Here is a 25,642-nt window from a genome sequence, read left to right on the forward strand (position 1 = left end):
TCATTTATACCAGTGTGCATTATGGGTATTTATTTTAATATAACGCATAACTCATCACTGTCATTATTTATTTTTTTGCTTTAATTGTCTCAGATTTGGTTATTGGGAGCTTCTTTAAAGTTGGCTTTTCAGTATGGAGCCAACATGTTTTGAGTAATTTTACTTGCAAGCACCACAAGTATTTCCAGATTTATCTTAATGGTTTTATTTGCCATAGCCACGGAATCAGCCATTTCTCCAAAGAGCCCTAGTTCCTTTTATTGAACATAATATTTAGAAACCGAAATTTGAGTGCTACATATGTTCACTGCTTTTGAAGTGTCTCTGCTTCTTGGCACTATCAGTTGACAGAGCTAGAAAATATACACACAGGTACTTACATGTATATGCTGATATCTATATTTATTTCCTCTATCAATCAACTATCATCTATCTATCTACTTATCTTTCTATCTATAAAACCTAGAGTTTATGCTGATGCTTACAATTGCCCATTACCCACTGAATTGGCTGGAACAAATTTTAGTCAGGCTTCTCTTCTCCCCACATGCCCCTGAACTCTGGCTTACATCTAAGTTTAGACAATTACTAAGGTGTGGAATACCCAGGATTAATGGCTTACTCCAAGAATCAGATGGTGTAGTTTTCTGCTGCAGGAAAAAAATACTAGAATTAAAAAAATGAATATAGTAAAGTTGCAGTAAACATGTAAAATTCAGTTGTTTCTGTATACTAACAAGAAATATCTGAAAAGGAAATTAGGAAAACAATACCATATACAATAACACCAAAAATAAAAAAATACCTAGAAATAAACTTAACTAAGGATATGAAAACTTATATATTGAAAACTACAAAATATTGATGAACTACAAACAGATGAAAAGATATCTTGTATTCATGAATTGGGAGACTTAATACTATTAAAATATTCATACTACCCAAAGCAATGTAAAGATTCAGTATAATCATGATCAAAATCCCAATGACATTTCTATAGAGACAGAGAAAACAATTCTAAAATTCATATGAAACCACAAGAGACATAAAATAACCAGAGCAATCTTGAGAAAGAAGAACAAATCTGGAGGCCTCATACTTCCTAATTTCAAATATATTACAAAGCTACAATAATAAAAAACAGTATGCTGCCTGGATAAATATAGAAATATAGGCCACTGGAACAGAATAGAAAGCATAAAAATAAATCCATGAATATACAGTTGACCTTCTACAGGAGTTCCAAAAACATACTATGAGGAAAAGACAGTCTCTTCAACAAATGGTGTTGAAAAATTGGCTATCCTCATGCAAAAAAATGAAATTTGACCCTTATACCAAACACAAAAAATCAAGTTGACATAGATTAAAGACTTAAATGTAAGACCTATCCTTGTAAAACTCCTAGGAGAAAACATTGGGAAAAAAGCTTCTTGTCATTGGTCTGGGCAATGATTATTATTTTTTTTTTTTTGGATATAACACTAAAGCATAGTCAACTAAAATAAAAATAAAGTGACACTACATGAAAGTAAAAACCTCTGCACAGCAAAAGAAAAAGTCAATAGAGTGAAAAGCCAACCTATGAAATGTCAGAAAATATTTGAGAACCATATATCTGATAAGAGGCTAATATCCAAAATATTCAAATAACTCCTAAAACTAAATAAGAAAAAACTAACAAGCCAATTAAAAATAGATTAAAGATTTGACTAGATACTTCTACAAAGAAGACATACAAATAGACAACATATATATGAAAAGGTGCTCAAAATCACTAATCATCAGGAAAATGCAAATCAAAACCATCATATCACTTCATATCTGCCAAGATGGCTATTATCAAAAAAAAAAAAGCTAAAAGTAACAAGAGTTGTCAAGAATATGGAGAAATTTAAACCCTTACACACTGTTGGTGAGAATGCAAAATGGTGCAGATACTGTAGAAAACAGTATGGAGATTCCTCAGGATATTAAAACTAGACTACCATACTATCCATCAGTCCCACTTCTGAGTATTTATCCAAAAGAATTGAAATCAGGACCTCATGGAGATGTTAACACTCTTTTGTTCATTGCAGCACTATTCACAATAGCCAAGATGTAGAAGAATCTAAATGGACATTGACTGATAAATGGATAAAGAAAATGTAACATATGCACACAATGGAATAATTTTCAGCCTTAGAAAACAAAGAAATTTTGCAACATGCAACAATATGGATGAACCTTGAGGATATTATCCTAAGTGAAATAAGTCAGTCAAAGGCAAATACTGCTTGATACTTATATGAGATATCTAAAATGTCAGATTCATAGAATCAAATAGTGGAATGGTGGTTGCCAGAGCCTGGTGGGAAGGAGGAAATGAGGAGTTACTACTTTAGGGGCACAAAGTTTCAGTCAAGCAAGATGAATAAGTTCTAGAGATCTGCTGTGTAACATCGTACTTATAGTCAGCAAGAAAATATAGTACACTGAAATATTTGTTAAGAAATCGATCTCATGCTAAGTGTTCTTACCACGATAAAATTTTAAGAAAGGAAGGAAGATTGGAGGTACCCATAGGTGTACATATGTCAATATCTTACTCTTTTAAAGAAAAGTTCTGGTTTGCAAGGTTATTCCTACTTAAATAATCTTATTTTGCACATGAGAAACTGAATATTACCTATGTTCTGTATTTCTACATATTTATTTTCATACCTCTCCTCACCTCACTTTCTCATTCCATCTAAACTGGCAGATGGATGCCCTTGGTCAACTATGAAAATATCAAGTACTTAGGGAAATAAACATAGAAAACTCATAAAAATAATTTAAAATAAATGTTCCCATTTCACAATAAGAAACAGCATAAATTAATTTTCCATACCTATCTATCATCCAACTGTCCATCCATCAATCAATCCATTCATCTAGAGTAATAATAGCAAACTCAATCTGAAATAAATATGAACTGACAGAAATAAAATTATGCAAAAACAACTAAGTGGTTTATGTGAATAATGACTTTTGAACAAGGGCTCTGCCCTCACTTTTACCAAGTTGGAAATTTTAAAATAATTTGCAGAAAGTGCCTTACATTTTAAAAGTTTAGTTGTTACTTATATAGAAGAGTCATAAAACATTTTAAAGTTTTATATTATAAAGGTTTTATAGTACCTGTTAGGTACTATATCTCAGTCTAGTTAAAGACTGAAAGGGTAATTTGCATGTTTTGATGGGAAAAACTTCAGATGAAATTTTAATATCTTCCTGCTTTTGATTAAAATAAAGGTGAAAACTTGAATCAGTGCATTCAATGTCTATAACTCTCACCTCTCCTCAATACACAGTATTTTATGGTTTTAACCACAAAAATAATTCCATGCCAGATAGAAGCAAAGCTTAAAAAGTCTATTCTACCTGTTTCTGCAGCCCTTCCCCAATTTCCCAGTGGTGTTCAGGAATGGAGTCCATCTGGTGTTCTCATTTGACTTTTAAACTTTGACTCAACATTTTCATGTCTAAACTGAATTGCCAAATTTCTCACCTTTTTCCTTATCATTTTTCAATTTAATATTTAAGTATTTAAATACTTTTTAATATTTTGTCAGCCATTATTTATTGAGAACCTACTGGGAGCCAAGTGATGTTCTGTTCCTTAAGACTACATTAATGAAGAAAATAGACAAAAAATACCTGTCATCATTGAGTATTCACTCTATTTCATATCATAAGCCCCACATTTTCTCTCCTTTTCAGATAGATACCTTCACCTTCAAACACAATAAATTATTCCATTTCAGTCATTTTACTCCACAGAAATTTGGAACTTTGCAAGTAATGTCATGGAGACCATCTAGGGATGATAATTTTTTACTTACTCTTGGCTCAAGTATTAGCCATGTCTGGAATTGGCTTTATATTTTCCAGGTCTAGATGATTTCCATTGGCCACATTAGGAAGTTATGACAACACAGGCAAATTGAAAAGAAATATAAATTTTCTTCAATAAAGGGGAAAATCCAAAGGGTTTAATGGCTGAAAACATCCAACAATACATACACAAAAACATATAAGCACGCACGTACGTATTGCTGTGCACAAAGTAAAACTGACAATAATTACACCTTGAGAAAAAAGTGGCTTTGGCTGCTGCAAAAATCCAGCTCCAGGTCTAAATCATATTAGGATACATAAAAATACAGGCAGTGTTAGCTATCTTTTCATTACAATCCCATCGTTTACTCTTTTATCATGTTTTCCCTTCCTGGTATTCATTCATGCTTTCCACTGGCAGCTCTACTACTAACAATTCTTCTTCATCTCCTTCTGCTTTTCCCAGCCTTCCTGAATTAAAATATTCCAAACTAAGATAATGTGGTTTTAGGGGAACATATTTGGAATCAGACTTTTGTCATATGCATGTTGCCTGCCTGGGCAAAGCATTGAACATATATTTGTAGTATAAATGGGAATTAAATATGGCATGATTTGTGTATGAATGAATAAAGCAATGGAACATAATAAGAATCACAGATTCTAAAACATGGCCATTGGTTTAAATCTTGTCTTTGCGTATTGCAGAGCGTTATACAGAGGATTAAATTACATAAGTGAAGAGAAAAACAGTGCCTGTCTCATTATCAATAAGAAATAGTAGTCAGAATATTCATTGTATCATCAAAATTAGTGCAGTCATATTAGTATTGTTTTATTAAGACAAACGCCAAAAGAGAGGGGAGTCAGGTGCCGAGCGTTCCTCCCCCGGTAAATCGGGTGCTCGCTCCCCCACCACCCCGGGGGTGCGGCGCGGGGGGCGGGGACGTCCTGGATCCCCGACCTCCGGCACGACGTCCACGCCCCTGTATTCAGCTTCCTTCGGCTGAAGTGCAGCGGACCTCCGGGATGGGAGCCCGGCTCCCGCCCAGGGTGACCGCCCCCTGAATGCGGACGCCTGCCGGGGTAGACCACTTCCCTGGACGCACCTCCTGCCCGGTGTGACCACCCCCCGGACTAGCTCTACCCCCAGAGTGTCAACATTGCACAGCAGGGGCAGCGCGGACTTCGGGGACTGGAGGAGCGGCGGCCCGCGGAGCAGAGCTCTTTCCTGAGCGCCTCCGCCTTTCTGACCGCGGGCTCATGGATGGAGCGACGGGAACATGGGCCTAGGGCTGTGCTAAATGCAGACGTGCTCCCTGCGCCTAGGGAGCAGAGCTCCCGACCCTGCTCCACGGAAGGGGACACCGAGGCACGGGGCCTCGTCACTCCATCAAGGGCCGAACCAGGATTCCTTGTTGCTGCCTCTGCTCTTGTCCTCCCGGCACTAGAATTGGATCTTTTCTCGCTCTCAGTGATCTTGCCTGCAGCTAGCGGCACCCTGGGCAGCTGCAGGCCCTGCCAGGGACCTCAGCTTCCTGGTCTTGGCACCCACAGACTCCAGAGCAACCTTATCTCCATACACCTTGACCCGTTGCCTTGGAGACCCAAGGGCTGTATCCATGACAGTTTACAAATGTCAGCACCTGTGATCCTCACCTGGTTGGTCACTTTGGCCTTCCACTGCCTCTAGTCACACCCCAGATTACTCCCCCCACCAGAAAGGCTTCTCGACTCACCCCTTAAAAAAAAAGAAAAAAAAAAGTTATTTACAAATTAGGTAGAAGATCACGATCCCTTTGAACACACAATTGTAAATGTGTCCGTGAATCACACACAGAATCAAATGACAAAGTCCTAAATTCACATTAACAAGGCAGTATAGGTATGCAGTAGCACTGAATATATATTTTTCTTTTGTTAATAAATAATTCAGGATTTCTGGCTTTAAATGGCATTACAACAAGCAGCCTTGGGGCAGTCTTTTCAAACTTCCTCCTAAAATATCTGTAGAAACACAGAACAAGATGAAAATTCACAACCATATAAAACTTAAAATTCCATACAAAGTATTTCCAGAATCTGAAAGGAATTTTTACCAACTTATTATAGTTATAAAGATGAACTTAGGGGGTATAAAGTCTTTCTTCTGACTAAGAAATCCACAGCCTTTATCAACTAGAAAACTTGTCAGATACAATTTGTCTTTGAAAGCACTACTCAGGTTAAATATCACTTTTTCAGAGAAGACATCTTGCCTTTTAAATAATGAGTCTCTTGTTCAAATGCTGTTTCCATCAGAGTACTTATCTGTGTTTTAAGTTCACATCCATTGATGGGACTACATCTATTTTACCCTGCTTTCCCCCTCTATCACAAAGTTTATACTCCTTTAGGAACAAGTGGAAGATCCAAGAGTCTGGTGCAGTGCCTGATACATAAGAAAAGTACAACAGTTACTTTTTGAATGACCAACAGTTTTCTTTCTATCAAACATCCTTAAATGAGTAAGTAAAACACCAAAATACAGGGAACGGTAGAATAACACATTGCATCTCAAAAGGCATCATCCCCCAAAAGTGAAACTCTATATGGGAATAAAACATTAAGGTCATAACAGCAACCCATAGAGAAAACTGTAGTTTTTTACATAATTTAGAGAATAAAAGATTCAGAAAGAATAACCAGGAACTAGGAGAAATCTGTATCTCAGGAAAGCTAAGTTTCATGTGTTGGAATACCTGTGGTGTAATGGTGATTGGGAAACTAGCGTATATATCTATGTGCCATAATTCCTACATCTGATAGGATGATTGTGTGGTGTGAGTAGAGACATTGGGAATACTATACAATTTATTTCTTTTCAAACACCAAGTCTGAATAGATCCTAAAGAAGTAAAATGTTGAATTATTATTGCTAAAGACCCTAGCAATGATGTGGAAGAAAATCTTGATAAATACCCCCATGGTAGAGGGTAATTGGAGAAAGAGAAGAAAAACAAGAAAGAAGATAGCAATTGCATAGAACAAATAATAGATACTTAAACCAAGTCTTCCTGGGGAGGAAACTAGAACATTAAGGGAAGAATCTAATAAAATTCGACTATAATCTTTTAAAGGAAGTGATCATAGGAAATTTCACTGCAATGAAAGATGTTAATTTTCTCAAAATTAATCAGTAGATTTAATGTAAGTCTAATCAAAATCCTGACAATCTTCCTGCAAAATGACACACTGATTTTACTAAAAAGAGCAAATGAATAAGAACCCAGAAACTCTTTAAGAAGAAAACACAAACTGGAGACTTGTTTTTTTACCATATCAAAATTACAGCTCTAATAATTGACAGTGTGGAATTGGCAACAAATGCACATGTTGACAAATGAAACAGAGCAGAAATCACAAAAATAGACCAATACATGTGTGAAAAAGTAGTTGTGACAGACCTAGTCTTGTAGAATAATGAGAAAAGAGTTGGGTGTTCAGTAAAGTTTAGGAAAGGGTTGGTGTCAATTTGGAAAAAACAAATGAAAAGGTCTGAAATTAGATCCAGACATCACACTATAGAATAATATCAGTTCCAAATGGATTAAAAACCAGATTTGAAAGGCAAAATTAAGTGGCCTAAAGAAAAAGAAGTAAACTCTCAAATTGAAACTGCAAACAAATATTGAATAAGGAAAATAAAAATGATTCTACGTCTAGACTACGTAGAATCAAGCAGCAGTTCACAAAAACTTCTTAAAAGGTAGTAAGGGGTAAAATATACTACCTTTATTTATAGTATGGAACGCCAGTTAGACTGACAGCAAATATCCCGTATGCAAAAACGTAGTTTTGTGAAATATTAGACTTTCTGAGCAAATACCACTTTCTCTTTAAAGTCTTATTGCTAATTAAACTGTAATTCACAAGAGAAAAATAAATTCATAACTGAACATAAAAATAGTAATAAAATTTAGTCTGTCCAGAACTTCATTACAATTTTATTATAGGATATTTTGTAAGAAGAAAAGTAAATCCCTGGGGAAAATTTAGTTTGCAAGAAACAATGATGAAAACAAATATTGATAAAATATATCAGCATGTTTAATTAATTAAGGACTATAAAAATAATGACTTGCAGTTTGTGACACTGAAACAAAACTTCACAGAAAATTTGCAGAAAAATGTGGAAGAAAAATATGGAAGTAGAATAAAAATAAATAATACAGTAATTGACAGATATATTGTTCCTTACCTTCCCTGCCAGTATTTCCTTAATAAACTCATTCCTGACACAAAGAATTGAAATGAGATAGTATATTATATTTGAGCAGTTCACAAATGTAATTTTGAGTGTGGCATCCTAAATCAGCAGTCCCCAACCTTTTTGGCACCAGGGACCAGTTTCTTGGAAGACAACTCTTCCACAGACTGGTGCAGGGGGATTGTTCAGGCGGTAATGCTAGTGATGGGGAGCGATGGGGAGTGGCAGATGAAGCTTCGCTGGCCCGCTGTTCACCTCCTGCTGTACCGCCCAGTTCCAAACAGGCCACGGACGGGTACCGGTCCGCAGCCTGGGGGTTGGGACCCTGGTCCTAAATATAATACATACAATAGAGCTTTACTAAAGTTACCTGGAAATAATTGAATTAATTTAAACATTGTATAAAAAATGTTTCATTGTGCTAACATTTATTATAATAAATCTCAAAACATTTTAAAAGAAACCCACTTACAAGCATGTAGAATAGAGGAATAACTTCAGTTTTTGGTACTTGTCGTTATAATACAGACAACAAAATTCCAATTAATTAGAAAACAAACAGCAAAGCCAATGGCAAGTGGGGGATTTAGGAAGGCAAAATGTTGGGGTTTTTTTAAATTGAAACTTGACCACTGCTCATCAATATACTATGATGGGACTAGTGAAAATTTTAACCATCATTACTGTCGTAAAGGTGACTTTTTTTTGAAACAGTCTTCTCATATATAATCCTGGTAAAAATATCAATAATCTGAGAGTTAAAAAAAAATCTGACAGCAGGTTAGCAATTATTTTATTAATATGTATAAATCTCTAGTTGTTATTTAAATCCTACTCTCATAAAATTTATTTAAGAGAGTTTCTTTTCCTTGACAAATGTAAGCTCTCTTTTCAGATGAATGGAAAGCCAGTTATGCTACACTCGAATACTGAAAAGCTAAGCATTACTTGTTCTGTCCTTATCCATTATGTATTTAGAAATCTTAAATAAATGTAGTATTTATTCTAGACTAGTACACTTAGATATACAACTACTTTATCACTTGTGAAATCATCAAAGACTCAAGAGGAAAAGCAGCAGATTGTAAAAGAGATAGGATTAATAACTTATATTTGAACACTTCATTCACATTCAACTCTTATTTTTCTACTCACTGAAACTCTCTACATTTAAAACTAAAGCTAGTGAAGATAGATTCACTTAAAGTAATGCTGATTCATAAACACTTCAGTGAGCCAAAAGTATAATTTAATAGCAAGAAAAGCAGAGTTTTGAACAGAGCAAAGGAGAAAATTGTATTATTAAAATGCTTGCCAAGAAGGTGAGCATGTTCAACTGACTCACATTTCTTGGGACATTTACTCAGAAGTATCCCATATTTCTAAAAATCAGGTCAAGTTTGTTATTGCATTAATGCACTTTTGTGATTAATTTTACTAATGAAGAATATCCATTTTCACAAAGCATATGTAAAAATATATCACTTTTTGAGAGAAGAGATTTGCAAGGTCAATTGAGTTATTAAATAAAACAGAATACATACACTGTATTTATTTAAGAAAGAAAACTGTGATATTATGCCAATAAGGAAAACAAAAAAGCATTTTAGCTTTTATCCAATTGTAAAATTAAGCAGCATAATGATTAGAAAAATCAATTTAGCTAGGTACAGGTATTTCAATCATAGTATTAGTAAAATTTAGAAGTGTGTAAAAGAAAATGCCTTTGTAGAAATTTTGAAGTTGCATTATTTTAAAGATTTATAATATCATGCATCATAAAACAAAATATATTAGTTTCCTGTAAGCCAGGATTTAAATTTATTTTCTTTAAATCTAAATGGTTGGAACCAATAAAAATTGTTTATCATTTTGCCAGAACCAGCTTTAGAACTTGGCATAAATTATAACTATACTTTACTTCTAAAAAAAAATACAATGCTGTTAGTAAAAATATCTACTTACTTTAAATTAACTCTGGCATATTTGTTGAAGATTCATAAATAGATGAAATTCAAGATGATGCCATTGGGGTCTTGAAGCCTCAATTTTAAAACATGGCAGTAATTCCTTTGAATACTGAATGTGGGCCAGACTACTTAATAGAATACAGTAAATAATGAAAGAATAACAGAATTATAGGCTATAAAAAGAAAGTCTAAAAGAATAAGTATTCCCTTGCTTTTTTGTTGTCGTTTTATTTTGTTTTGCAGAGAGTAAAAGTAAATTTCAAGATGTAATTATTTTGTTAATATAGTCAGCATACATATTTAGTATACACATTTGGTATTGATACATAGATAATAGAAAGATAGATAGATAGATAGTACTATGTCTAGCAAGGGTAAATTAAACAAAGTATTGGGTTGGCTAAAAAGCGCCTTTGGTTTTTTTAAGAAAAATAAAAGACACATTTTTCATTTTCACCAAGAACTTTATTGAACAACATATTCACTGTTTTGTTCCACTACCTTCTGCCATTTTCCAGGCAACTTCATAGTGCCATCTTCCCAAGACCTTTTATCTTTTTGAGCAAAGAACTCAAACTCCAGGTAACTTTTACAGTCTTTCAGGGAATTGGAACTTTTTCCATTACGAGAATTTTGTAAAGACCTAAATAAATGCAAATCCTAAGGTACAATGTCTGGTGAATATAGTGGATGAATCAGAACTTCCCAGCCAAGCTGTAACAGTTTTTGCCAGGTCATCAAAGAAACACGCGGTCTTGCATTATCCTGATGGAAGATTATGCATTTTCTGTTGACTAATTCCAGACACTTTTCATCGAGTGTTGCTTTCCGTTGGTCTAATTGGGAGCTGTATTTGCTGGAATTAGTCATTTCGTTTTCCGAAAGGAGCTCATAATAGAGGACTCCCTTCCAGTCCCACCATATACACAACATCTCCTTCTTTGGATGAAGACCAGCCTTTGGTGTGGTTGGTGGTGGTTCATTTTGCTTGGCCCACAATCTCTTTTGTTCATTTGTACAGTATCCACTTTTCATCGCCCGTCACAATTTGTTTTAAAAATGGAACGTTTTCATTATGTTTAAGTAGAGAGTTGCATGCGGAAATACGGTCAAGAAGGTTTTTTTCACTTAACTTATGTGGAACCCAAACATCAAAACAATTAGCAAGCTGGTACAAATTATTTTCAATGCTTGATTTGGATATTTTGAGTATGTTGGCTATGTCCTGCATGGTATAACGTTGATTGTTCTCAGTGAATGTCTCGATTTGATCGCTATCAACTTCAACTGGTCTACCCAATGGAGCATCGTCCAGCGAGAAATCTCCAGCATGAAACTTCGCATGTGCACATGTGCTTCAGTAGACATGTGACTTTGTTGTGATCTATGTATGTTCTCTGTGTGAATCGCTTCTCACTCTTGCTGAGGCAGCTGGGATCACCAACAGCAGTGTTCTGGATTCCAGAAACTTCCTGACTCCAAAAGCCAGCTCCGACTCTGACAGCTAACAGATACCTCTGGTGACCCTCTTTCTTTGAGGTTTTGCAATCATTTTTTGATAACTCATTCTCATAGAAACTCTCTTACTGTTTGGAATATCTTTAATGGCCTCAGTTTTCATGTTTAAACTCTTGACGAATACAGGAGTCATCATTTTTACTGGGAGGGAAGGAGAGGCATTAAATGAGGTTGACACTTGAATTGAGATTGCAAAATATCACACCCGCACATGAGATGGGGAGAGAGTTCTAGACACAGGAAACAATCCATGCAACTTGTGGAAACTGAAATTCCATGGTATTTTTTTGCAGATAGACAGTATGCTCTAAGTGCACGAACAGCAGTATGGGATTAATGTCATCTGGCATATAAAGGGAAGAATTCTCAAAAAGATTGAGTTTTAAAATTACACAGTACTCAGAAGTATAAATAGGAGAACCTCGACTCCGATTTGAGTGTGCAATTTTCCAGACTGAAATGAATGAAAGATGTTCCCAAGAAAATTAGTAAGCTGGAACTTTGGGTTAGAAAGAGGTTACTTTTATCAGAGTGTGGTAGAAAAAGTTTGAGATGTAAATTGACACTAAATTAATGTTCTATATGATGGACAGCAACCAAGATCTTTTGAAGTTAAGTACATACTGGACATTTTCTATTCACTCCTCTAGATATGCTTTCCACCCTCTTTGACTCTGCTTCCTGCTCTGAGCTAATGGATTTGCTTTGTCACGGGCTTCTGGGGAAGCACTAACATGATCCGGAAGATGCAGGGCAGTCAGGTTGGGAGACTGATTCTCCATCTTCTTCCATGGCTCCCGGAGGAGGTCCACCTCACCACCAAAAGCTATAGCTCTGCTGATCATTGCTCCTGGGTTCTGGTACTACTCCTTCCCTTATTTTTCCAGGGCCAGTAGAGGTTTCGAATTCTCTATGAGCGAGCCCTTCCTCATCCTGGATGATTTTCCTATAACCAACACTTTGTGAAGGTTGAAAGAGTCATTTTTTTGGTCAGGAGCTCAGTCGAGCTAGAGCTGAGCTGCCAGGTGTGGGAAGAGCAGCCGATTAAAGCCACGAGCCCAAAATGAGAGAGTTCAGCCTTTAATCATTTACTGTGATGGTATAAGCAAGAGTCTCAAACCTGAGAAAAGTTGACTCCCTCCATTTTATTTTCCCCTATGGAAGGGAGTGCAGGTTGAAGGTCAGGTGGATTAACACTGATGCTGGGATATTTTCACTGTTAAGGGCATCCCAAACAAAAGGCTCTGGTCATTTTACGGACCCTGCAGTCAGGGGTGGAAAAGTACTGGATACTGAGTTAGAGTGAGCAGAGGACCTTCTAGTCTTCCCCTCCTTTCTGCTCTAAGGAGGTCTCAGCAGAGGTACCTGAAGAAGATCTTTGTCCAGGATGAAGGGACCTAAGAATTAAGGTACCTGAGCTAGGAATGCACGTATGTGAAGAGCACCACCGGCCAGAGGGCCTGAGTTCTTGACTGCACCTCCTCCCTTCGGGGACCGTGGTGCACTGGCTGTGTGCCAGCTCTAGGGTGGGTGGGCAGCTTTCCCCATAATGCCTGACTGTGGTCAGGCCTGAGAAAAATCCTATATAGATCTTCAGCCAGGAGATGGACTTCTCACCAAGAACCTCATTGATGCATTTATTGTTACAGACCCTCAGAATGGGGTCCTGAGATTGGATTACCCATCTATGTGGAGAGCACACAGCAAACCTCCTCCCCAGTGTGTCATGGTAAATGGGAGAGTTAATCCTTGGTTTGCAGTGGCCTCACGATTACTCAAATTAACATAAGTGGCTGCTAGGAGTGCAGTGTGTGTGTGTAAGATGTTGGCTGGGACACTTAGTCACCATAACAGCAATAGAAATTAAAAAATTAACGTATCATGAGGTAAAGTGGCTGCCTTAGAGTAAATAACATGTCATAAAGAAGTCTGTGTAAATTTGTAAAGACTCTATGTAACGTTTTCTTTTTAAAGGGAGTAATTTCAATCAGTTATTAACTTTATAAATTCACTCCGATATTTAACCAACAACAGGATCAAATACATGAATCATGTAAATTTATTGACATTAATAAGGCAAATAAATATACTCTGTATATATCAAATAGAAATAATCTATGGGTAGAATCATAGAAAGCAAAAAAAAAATCACATCATGACCTAATGTTACCATGATAACAATGACCACATATTTCCAAAATAACTTCTTTGTAAATACATCTTAGAAGCCAGTAAATAAACCCTCTTAAATAATGTGATCGAATAGTCTAGATTACCTAAGTGTAATCCACATTACTACGCAGAGACTATGGTATCAAAAGTTTCTAAATTGTTGTTGGTCATTTCTGATAAATAAATATGGTTGTTGCCTTAGATGGAACACCAAAAAGGCTAAAATGACATTATTTTTCCCACTTAGTTGCATCTAGACAAATATCAAATCAGATCTCTTCCACAGTCACCATGATGTCATCATTTTGTCTGTTATAAACTGTGTCCTGCCAAAAGAAGTTAATAAGTTAGAGCTTAAGATAAATTTTGGCTTGATATAAACTTTGTACCTTCCCTTGCAGTGATTTTTTTATTTCTTTGATTATATAATGTATTCAGTAAGTATTTATGGAACTTTGACTATGCTCAAAGTACTCTTTTTGGTGTTGTATTATACAAAAGATGAATTAGTTTGAGGTTTTAGTTTTTACAGTTATAGATCCTTTCTTTTTTCTTTCCCAGAATTCACATAAAAACTATGAAAAAGGTCAGATACTAAATATAAATTCCTGAGAAATAAAACTGTAGTTGTATGTCTTCTGTGCATCCAGGTCACTGAAAGGTAGAAGCATAACGCTAGGTAATCATCAGAAGAATCTATCATCTCTCTCTCACCATCTCTTACTGCTCAGAACATTTGAGGGCTTTTTAAAAAATGGAGTCCTAAACCTTATATCATTATTTTCAGGTGTGAAGCCCAAGCTTTCATTCTGGTGCAATGGGACTGGAATATGTCCTTTCTGAAATGGTAGATGATAGATCAACTTCTTTATAATTAAACCAAACCAAATCAAAACAAATAACAACAAAAACAACTTCTAAACTCCCCAAATGTTAATAAATTCCAAGGATAGCATCTAGAGCAAGTAATTCGATATGAAATCTCAGTATTTATTAGTTACAATCTCTTCACCAAACATGACATTTGTTAAAATAAATTTTCAGACTCTCTTAGATACATAGTATAATATTTCACTTGAACATAAACATTCATGGTCTATTGGTTACTTTTACAGAATTCTACATATATGTGGGGCTTTATTATTATCTAGTATAAATATGTTTTGTAAGATAGGTGACAGTTTAAAAACTTCAAAATATCTATTTAATAAAAATACATGTTATTTCTGTTTTTAAAGCTGAGAATTGTGTTAAAATTATTTTTGCAATAATCATTCCTGACATTTATACTGAGAACTGCAGAACCTTCATAAATAACCGCATTTGATACTTACACCTACTTTGTGAGGTATGTAGGGCAGGAAATAACCTTAAAGAGGTTAAGTGGCTTGTCCAAGGTCCAAGTATTAAGAGGCAGCAATAAATCCAGAAATCAGGTCTTTGTATAAGGTCATTGCTCTTCTCAGACTAATACTCTAATGGACCTGACACACACGAAAAGTTCATTAATACAGTGGTGATATTATAATATAGTATAGTATAGTATTGTATAATATAATATAAATAGTATATAATACAAGATATAATATGATATATATATCCTTATAAATAAAAACATTTTTCTCATTACAGAAATGAAAATAGTTTTATTTCACAAAAAGTGACTAAGAAAACTGAGGAAAATTAAATTCTGATAACTGCTAATATTTTAATATTTAATTCATATTTTTCTATATTATATAAATTGCCTATTTTATGTTATTTATTATTTCTAAGAAAAATATATTGCCTCTGGTTGCATAACAGTTCAAATGCTCTGGAAGAAATAATCTTGCTGCTACTAAGAAACACATCTAAATCCAAATCAGGATCAATTTCCTCTCGACCTCCTCCCTAAATCTTGAAGAACATTATACTGTTCCAGCATTTGTTTGAGTCCAAATCAGAAGGATGTTGGATCTTTCTGCGCAGGTGGGGAGCCCACTGCCCTTCGGTCCCATTGTGGTGGTAGCCCTGCCCTGTTAACCCAAGGAGGTACCATCAGTTCAGTCCTTTGCATCCATGGTCATTCTTACTTCATCTCATCCTTTCTCCGTCCCTTTCAGTCCAGGCTGGCAACATTTCTACTGGTATAAAATTCTCAAAACCCGTCAGCCAGTCTCCTGTGCAATTCGGGAGGGTTCAAGCCATTGACAAGTGGGTCCTCCACACATCTTTTCTGGATAAACCATCTCTACTCCTGGTTTCTGCCAAGATGCTTGTTTGTATCCCTGTGCCACACACTTAACGTATTTATTTAGTTTTGGCTGCGTTGGGTCTTCGTTGCTGTGCGTGGGTTTTCTCGAGTTGCGGTGAGCAGGGGCTATTCTCGATTGTGGTGCGCGGGATTCTCATTGTGGTGGCTTCTCTTGTTATGGAGTACGGGCTCTAGGCAAGTGGGCTTCATTAGTTGTGGAATGCAGGTTCAGTAGTTGTGGCCAGTGGGCTTAATTGCTCCGTGGCATGTGGGATCTTCCCGGACCAGGGATTGAACCCGTGTCCCTTGCATTGACAGGCAGATTCTTAATCACTCTGCCACCAGGAAAATCCTTACTCTCTTTAGCAAAAGTTGCTCTGCAATTCCTTTGGTGTTCACTCCACAGCGTGCTTTCTCATTTTTTGTAATATGGATAGTCTGAGAATTTTCCAAACCTTCAAGTTCTTCTTTCTTTTTGCTTTTTGCTGGTGTACATCTAGTAAGTATGTCATTTTGATTTCCTCTGGAGAAAAAAGTTTCTCACACTTTCCGTATTTTTGATGACCTTGAAAGTTTTGAGTAGTTGTCAGTTTTGTTTCATTTTGTAGAATGATCATCAATTAGGATTTGTCTAAATTTTTTTTGCAACTAGACTGGAATTGTGTTTGTTGTTGTTGTTGCTGTTGTTTTGAGGAAGACTACCACAGAGGTAAAGTGCCATTTTTCATTCTCATCACACAATATCAAGGGTAGATGCTACCAACAGGACTTGTCACTATTGGTGTTAACCTTGACCATCCAGCAGAGGTAGAATTTGTCAGGATTCTTCACTGTGAGGTTATACTTTTAGTCCCCCTTTTCAAATCCTTTAGTATGCAGTCTTCCCTTGAGTTCAGAGAATCTACATACATTATTTGGGATTCTTCTGCATGGGAGATTTGGATCTTCTCCCTCATTTATTTATTTATTACATCATTTATTTATATCATTATGGACTCATGAATACTTACTTTATACCCTTAGTAATGATCTAATATTACTTTATTTTGTCAAATTGTTTCCATTTTATTTATTGTGATCCCTTTTAGTTGGGTCCTGTGTCCCTTTGACACATCCGCTCATTGTAGGACTTCTGAGCACTTTACTTTTTTTTTGTACCATAAACTCTCTAGACTCTTCCTATAAAATTTCTGTCCATTCCTAGAATCAGTGATTGTTTTCAAGGAATTTTTTAAATAGGAGAATGGCATTAGAGACCAAAATCTGGATGCTGGGTGATAATTTATTTTCACACATTTATAATATGTTATTAGGTACTTTATATGTATATTTAATATACATAAGCATATATCAAAATCTTTATATTCTATAAATATCACTTTTATAAATTTTGGATTCAAATCTTTGTTGATCTTATACCGTGTGTATGTCTTTCTCATAGTATCATTTTTCTTTTAACTTTGTTACTAGTGCCTTTTCCTGTATAGACCTAAAACATATTTAATGTAATCTAGTCTGTCTATCTTTTACTTTTTGGCTTATACTTTGTTTTGTTTTGTTTATATAATGTTTTAATGCCCTTAGAATATAAATATATTCAGTTGTAACATATTGAAAATTTTAAATTTTCATTTTCTGTATTATGTCTTTAACTGGACATGTTTTTTGAAGCACACTGTGAAATAGGGATTGAATTTCATTTTTGCACATATAAATTATCAGTTGTCCTAGAACCACTTATTGAATAGTTCACCCATCATGAACCAATTCGTAGTGCTATCCCTCTCAAATGTTTTGTCTCTATAAATGTTTGATGTATTTCTAGGCTTTCAATTTAACTCATTACTTAATGCAGGGTCAACTCCAGACGTTAAAATGAATCTTGGTATCTGGTAGATTGACTACCTCCCTAAGTCACTGTTTTTCAAAATTGATTAAGCCGGAATCTTATCTTCTATCGAGAGTTTGGACTTCTGTAATGGTTAATAATGAGAATATCATGGATTGGGTAGCAATCAGGTAGATGGCTTCCTTCAGCTGCCGTGTATGAGACTCTGTCTCTCCTTTTCTAAACTTACTGGCTCATCTAGTCTAAGTTTTAGGCATCTTTTTTTTAAAACCTCTTTTATAGCTGCTGGTTAAAAACAGGAATTCTGTACAGCTCTTGTGTATGCCTGTATAGCTCCTGACTCCTGACTTCTGCCTCCTTTGGAGACTATTTATTCTTTGTTTCTTGTAGGACATGAATTTCAAATGGCCTTTATCTATTTCTGGATCCAAAGATTCACAAGTCTAACAACTCTAGCAGCTCATACCTCTGATTTTTCCCCCATTCCTTGTACACAAGCAGGTTTATCTCGTGTGTGTGTGCATGTGTGTTTGTGTGTGTAGAGTTGGAAAGAGGATAGAAACTCAAGTTTAAAATCTGTTGTACTGGAATATGAGTAGTTTTCCTTTTCACTTGCTGAAGAAGAAATAAAAAAATAGAAAGAGTTATTATGTAACTGCAAGGAAAATAGTCCAGTGAAAAAAATAAAGATTTTTAGGTATGAGTATTGAAAAAGAAGTTTGAGGAATGGACACGTGGTCCTTGTCTGAGTACAGTTTTGGAATAACAGTTCTCTGTCTCTCTATGTTTAATGCCTTCTTTAAGGAGCTTTTATTATTCACTAAGACTGGATAACATGCCATGCAATGCATACAAGCCTTTCATAAGAGAAAGGTTCAAAGCAAAACATAAGGACAGATTTTCAGTAAACAAGAACAGGTTAAAGAGATTGAACAGAAGCTAAAAGCTACATCTCAAATCCATTCAGTCAAGAGTAGATAAATCTTCGGTCCTCAAAAATCCCACTCCTGTGCTTTTAAAACTCTAAGCTATTATGAAATACATGTTGGTACTGGAGGGCCCTCATCATCTACACAATAATAGCCTCAGGAAAGCCTACGTTTGCAGGCCTCCTGCACTTAGCAAATTAGGAGTATTAGAATCTCAAGTGGGTTTCCGCCTTTATTCCATTATAATAGAGAATTCCAGAGAGTGAGGTGGCTTTGAAATGTTTAGTTTATGTGAATGTATGTAAACATTTATTTTGTACTTGAAACATTATAGATTAGGGAGTCAATATCCTCTTTGAGTGTAATTTATGCATTTGGGTGTTCTAAACACCCTCATCAAGATGCCCAGCTCTTTATATTGATTTTTTCCCTCATTTTAGCGATAAGATCTAATAGAAATCATATTTCTGGAGAATAAAATTGTTTGATATTTCAGTTTAAGGTTTTGCCTCTTTTATTCCTCTCCTCCGCCTCACCTCCATTCCTTTAACCTGACTGGGGAAGTTGTTGCTAGAATATCATTTGAAAAGGACAAACTTGCTTATGGATTAATTATGGATTGCTGGGGTTTAATGTATGAAATATTTTAATAGGTGAAAAAAGGATGAGAGAGTAGAACATTTTCTCATGTTGCTTTGGTACAATATTGCCTTTTTGTTTTGAAATTCTAAAGATAAAATATTCAACTTTAAAATGCAACATTTGTAAAATATATACTTTTATATTTAATGTCACTGCTTCATATAATTTAAACAGATTTTAAAATTTTTCCTAGGTGTAGCTAGTTTTGTTAGACCAAAATCAAATTTCACAAATCTTTATGGAAATTGTGTTTATAGACATTACACCAAACACATGAACTTCCCTCCTTCTCTCCTGAAATTTTATAAAATAATATAAAGGAATAGAAAAATATATACAAACCAATAATAGCAGAATCAGGACAAGGTCAACAGTGGACAAAGGATTTCCAGATATGGGGAAGGTAAAAGTTATAAAACTGTGTTGGCAAATGAAAGCAGAAGTAACCAAAGCAGTGAGAGAGGAAGGCAACCTGTCCTGGAAACGTTTTGACTGTGGATCTGAGAAACAGTGGTGGAAGCCAAGGAGGCAGAGTGAAAGAAGAGAATGTTAGAGCTGAAAATGGATGAATTCCTAGAAAGTTGCTTTGTTCTAATCCACAATTGACCCTTCAGCTTCCATGCATAGTGCAGGCAACTTAGAGTTTATCCCCAGAGGGAACAAATCAATGTTTTTGCAGAAGGAAATGGAAAAAGGAATACTAGGAGTGTTGGAGAAGTTTAGTGGGTCGAGGCATTCCAGAAGAAAACCCTCACCGATCCACTTTGATCTTACCTGAATAACAAGTAACCTCTGAATGCTCACTCTAAAAAGAATCATGTCCATAAAAAAAAGGTCTTCATATTCTCATTTTTAAAAGTTATAGTTTATAAATAATCAGTATATATTAATATGAATATTTTCTAGAAATATATTTTCATTTATCAGTATAAATAATACAGAATAAAAAGAAAGAGTAAATCACTTAAGATGAAAGGGAGATTCAAGGAGGCCATTCAAAAATATATTTCCAACAAAAGTTATTGTGTCATATTCAAAAAGTGGAAAAGGTATGACAAATTCAAAGAGAAGGAAAATAAAAGAAGAAATAGCCCTTAGAACAAAAAAAATGTTTGGTAAAATAAAGTAATAGTAACAATAATAAATTGAGTTTGTAAGTTAAAGTCATACAAATACCATGAAAAGTAAAGCTTAAATTCACTTGCATATAAAAACTCTGCACTTTTGCCTTTCCCCAACCTTTTTATATGCTATTGATATTACAATCATCAACTACAAATTGGCACTGGCCATCTATCTCTACAGGGATTAAATCATGTGCTTCTGCAGCTGCTGACTTTCAACACCCCCTGAAAAGAGCTCAGATGGAGAGCAGCAATGAAGCACTCTGTGCTCTGGGAAAAACTGGCAGAACAGGTCTTCAGATAGTTAGATATTTTCAGGAGATGATTTTATGAGCCCAATTCTTGTATCTCCCTGTATCTAGAAAAGTACTAAAATCCTTCACGGTGACATCTGCTCCTCGTGACTAGCAGAGACCTTCTGCAAAAAATATGTGTTCGATTGCATGTACTCCCCCTTCACCAAAATCACATATATACTGACCTTCCCACTACCTCTTTGGAGCAGTTTCTCAGAGCTATCTGAAATGCTGTCTCCCAGGCTATAGTCCTCATTTTGCCCCAAATAAAACTTAACTCGCAACTTTCATGTTGTGCGTATTTTTTTAATTTGACACAATTTATATCTATATATATTGTTTATCCATTAACAAATTATTGTAGCTATAGTTATTTTTAATACTTTTGTCATTTAGTAACGCTCTGTTTATTAACATGAAAGTGCTGTCAACTATTCTTGCAACTGCTGTATATTTGAAATTATTTTAAAATAAAATTTACCAAAAGAAAAGAAAAAAAAAGTGCCTGATAAAATATCAAGCATATAAAGCAAAGCAAACAAACAAATAAAAAGAAAAAACCAAAAACAAACTATGGAGTGCTCACAATATTAATGTCATTGACATATTCTATGTCATAATTGGGGGTACAAATCACATACCCCTGACAGTTTCCAGAATCTTATGGTGAAGACTCCACCTGTGTAAGTATAAACAGTCCCCCATTCCTATTTATTTACTACTATGTCCCCAACATTTTACCCTTCATGCTGGGAACCTCAAATTACTGCCAGGTTTCTTAAACAGTTGGAGAGACCAGCTCCATCCTATTTTGGTGTGATATATGTAGCAGAGAAGTACTTTCCTCCTCTAGAGCAGATGATCTTTGGATGATATTTGAAATGTAGATACTGCAGTAAAGTCCCTTTCTCATTCAGCGACCATGAGTTTTAACATATCTTGCCCCAGAGGTAGAAATTAATCCAGAACAGATTGACCCTTTTCCTACTCTTATGCTTAGTAATAACTCTCCAAGTCAAACTGGTCAGGACTCTTCTACTTAAAGACCTTTTGAATCCTTTGCTGACCTTTTCTATAGTGCCGATGCTGGCAGAGATCTGTGCCACAGAGAAGCTGGGTAGGTTACTGCTATAGCCAGGAAGTCTCTCTCATAGAAGTACAGGGCTCAGGGGGTGAAGCTAATACTTATAGAGCAAATCCTTATTGGAAGATCATATCCAGTGGGTGGTATATGAGACTAACATTCTCTGCCCAGCTTACCACCCAATGAGCCTTCAGTAAAGCCCTTTCCAGCTTCAGAGTGTCTTGAATAATTAAGTTTTACATAAGGATTTTTAGCCATAAATGTGTAAATAGAAATTAAAGTTCTCATGAAAGAGCATAATACAATAACTAATAAATGACCAGGAATTGGTCAGAGTAGTGTGTGTCAATTGATCAGCAGCTCTCTTTGTGTAGGTGATCAAGAATTAGGCAAAGTTGACAAAACCATTATGAACGGAGAAACAATAGTGATTTCCACTCAAGAACATATCCAAAGTCAAGCATGGAGAAATGTAAAAATGCCTAATAGATCATAAACAATTTAAAAGGAGCTAAACTGATAGGAAATCCTGCAAGGGACAGCATAGGGTTAGTATGAAGAACACGTGGCAAAGAAAAGGAGAATGTGACCCTGAGCATTGAAAACAGAACTCCCTGTAAGGAACCTGGTTAACTGAATCCCTGTGACAGTCCTACACTCTGAGGATACCTGGGGAATGTTCTGTGGACTGTTCTTGGTCAGGCTTAGGCCCAGGGCAAATTAAGCTACTCCGAGATTGCTGCTTGCCTATGTTTATTTATTTTCCCTTTTCCCCTTGGCCTGAAGAAGACTTACCTATTACAGCTGATGATCGCTAAGCTCTAAAATAAGAAGTGATATACCCAGAGGTGCTTTTGGTAATTGTAATGTATTGCCTGTAGGAAACTATGAAAGACTTGGGAAAACAAGCTATTCTGGTATATGAGATCTAAGAGAAGTGATGAAGGAGAAATCTAGAGATGATTATTCAAGTACTAATTTTTGAGGACAATTAATGCAGGCCATACTTTTAAAAATTGATTTGGCTTTACCTAATCTGGATTATGGATGTGATAGAAAGTAGGTAATTGGGTTTATTAAATCTTCTTTGTTCCCATTATGTAAAGATAAAATACACTTCAACAGGAAACCATGTGAATAACTTAACTTTATAAATAGAATTTTTAAAAGCAAGAGTAAGATGTTTCTAATTTAAGATTGGATAAACAAGTCCCCCGTGGAATGATGTCAATAAGCTTCCTTCTAAGGTAAAATTTTCAGACTAATTGGAAGCAAAGCCTCAGGATCTTCCTAATCTGATTGTTAAGACATGTGTGTATGATCAAAGAAGGAAAATGTGAACAGTCCCATTGAACACAAGTAGCTTCATTTAGAAAAAGAGATAATAACATATAAAGAATATTTATCACTGGCAGCTTGTGATTAATATTTGATTTACAGTGTACCTCGTATTTAAATCTCCTCCATTACTTATACTTATTAGCCTTCTTCTCATTGTCATCACTTTTCATCTTCTCACCATTGCTAAGAAATATATGACTGAGATAACTGCACCACATCCCACGTATGCTGTGCTCTATTTAACTGAGACAGCAATATTCAATGGTGCGCTGATGCTGACACAGACTTTAGTAAGAACAATTTCACCTGGGAATAACTCTCCTTGCCTAACTATTGAAGCCAGCATTCCTGAAATATAGGTAGCAACACACTAATTATTAAGAATTGAACCACAACCCCGTCAGGGTCCCATGGTGGTAAAGATTGGGGTGTTTCAAGGACATTTTAAAGAGTTTCAATTTACCTGTGACAGGTAAGTCACAGCTAAGAAAGCAGTCATTTATACCTGTGACATGTGGATGATGGATGAGTCATCCCACAATGCATCTCCTTCCACTAGTGGTTTAGGATGTCCTCATTTTTATTATGTAAAAGAAGAATCACAATTTAGTGATCACCAGCTTACATACTTCAGCATATTCACAGCCATAAATACCATCTATCACATCCGATATTCTGCTTGGCTGTTCTAGAATCATGCAAAATAAAGCAAACATAATTGCAAGAATTATTAACATTTATGTGAGGAGGCATTTCAAAATCTCCTAACTTCCTTCTGACTCTTGATTTCCAACTATATCAGCAAGGGAACCACTCAACGATCTATTTTCAATTGTTCAACAACAAAAGAATAATTATATCATATCTGGATGTCAGACAAATAGTAATGTACTTGAGGCTACATCACATTCTTGTTGCAATACTATTTATATTCATATAAATATGTGACATTAAAGAGTGCAATATTTATCTTCTTTTGTAACTCCTTCTCATCTCGTTTCTTCTCAGTCCTGTGATCTGAGAAAACATCTCAAAGAATTAGTTTCAAATAATTATGCTTTTTAACCCCAGTAAAAAATAATTGCAAGGTCTTCACCTTATACAAATCCATATTTAATATTAGCTTATTATTCTATGCAAGAAGAAAAATGTTGTTTAACAAAATTACAAATAAATAAAGCTTAGATAAAACACATCTAAATATGTTTAAAAGACTTTTATTTGTCCTTACTGATTTTTTTTTCTCCTTTTTTAATGGTAGGGTAAACTAATTTGGATCGTCCACATGTTTTTGTATCATTAACATATGCTGTAATATGGTTTATACTATTTTTATGTTAGTATTACCTGTATGGTTTATTCATATTGCTTGTATTCCCAATTGTCACGAATATTTATTTACAAAAGGAAAAAAAATGTAAGAATGATGATTGATTTGGTACTATGTAAGGGATGTCCCTTTGGACTCAGTCAAGCTGACAGAGTCAAATGGTCAATAGTTGATATGAGTCTGATAATTGACAGGAGACAACAAAGATGACAAGGAGGAAAAGATACACAGATAAGGCATCAGAAATTCAGAAAGGAGAATCAGGAACCCCCTGACCTTCCTGCAGGCTAGTTTACACTGGAGGACAATATAGCAAGAAACAAGAAGGAAGAGGTAGATAGATGGATGGATAGATAGATAGATAATAGATAGGTATAAATATAGGTAGTCTTTGATTAAGTTAGTGAATACTGGACTCAAATAATACAAACAAAATAGAATGTGTGGGAAATTCCTAGAAAGTACAACATTAAAAAAACTACTGTCGTGACAAAATAAATGGCTTTTGGATTCAATTTGCTTTTCTTAGATTTTTCTTTCTTGCTAAAGCTATTATATGCTAGTTCCACAAAATAAGTTCAGGAATGTTTTATTTTGCTATTAATTCATATATAACATTCTTTGATAATTTTGTGTTTGTGTGTATGCTTTTTTTGATTTTTAATCACTGAGTTAACATCTAAAATGGTTTTAAAAGTCTGTTCATTACAGTATTTCTTTTTGTGTCAGTTTTGGGAATGTGCATTTTGCAAGGAAATTGTTTACATTATGTAAACACACGTAAGTGTGTTCGAAATAGCTTTATATAAAATTTTTGATGTATTTCTATTCTTATGAAGTAATCATTTTTATCTCTGCATCTTTCACAAATGTTGCTCACTCTTACCAGAAGTTTTCCTGTTTTATTATTCTTTATACAAAGCTATTAGGTTTTTGGACATTCAATAATACCTTTGTTTTATAGTCCATTATTTTCTAGCCTTTTCTTTGTTCTCGCTTTCCCCCTAATTTCTTTTTGACTGACTCTGTTTTTCAGTT

The sequence above is a fragment of the Leucopleurus acutus genome, assembly GCF_964270905.1.
Source record: "Leucopleurus acutus genome assembly, chromosome: 2".
Lineage (NCBI taxonomy): Eukaryota > Metazoa > Chordata > Mammalia > Artiodactyla > Delphinidae > Leucopleurus > Leucopleurus acutus.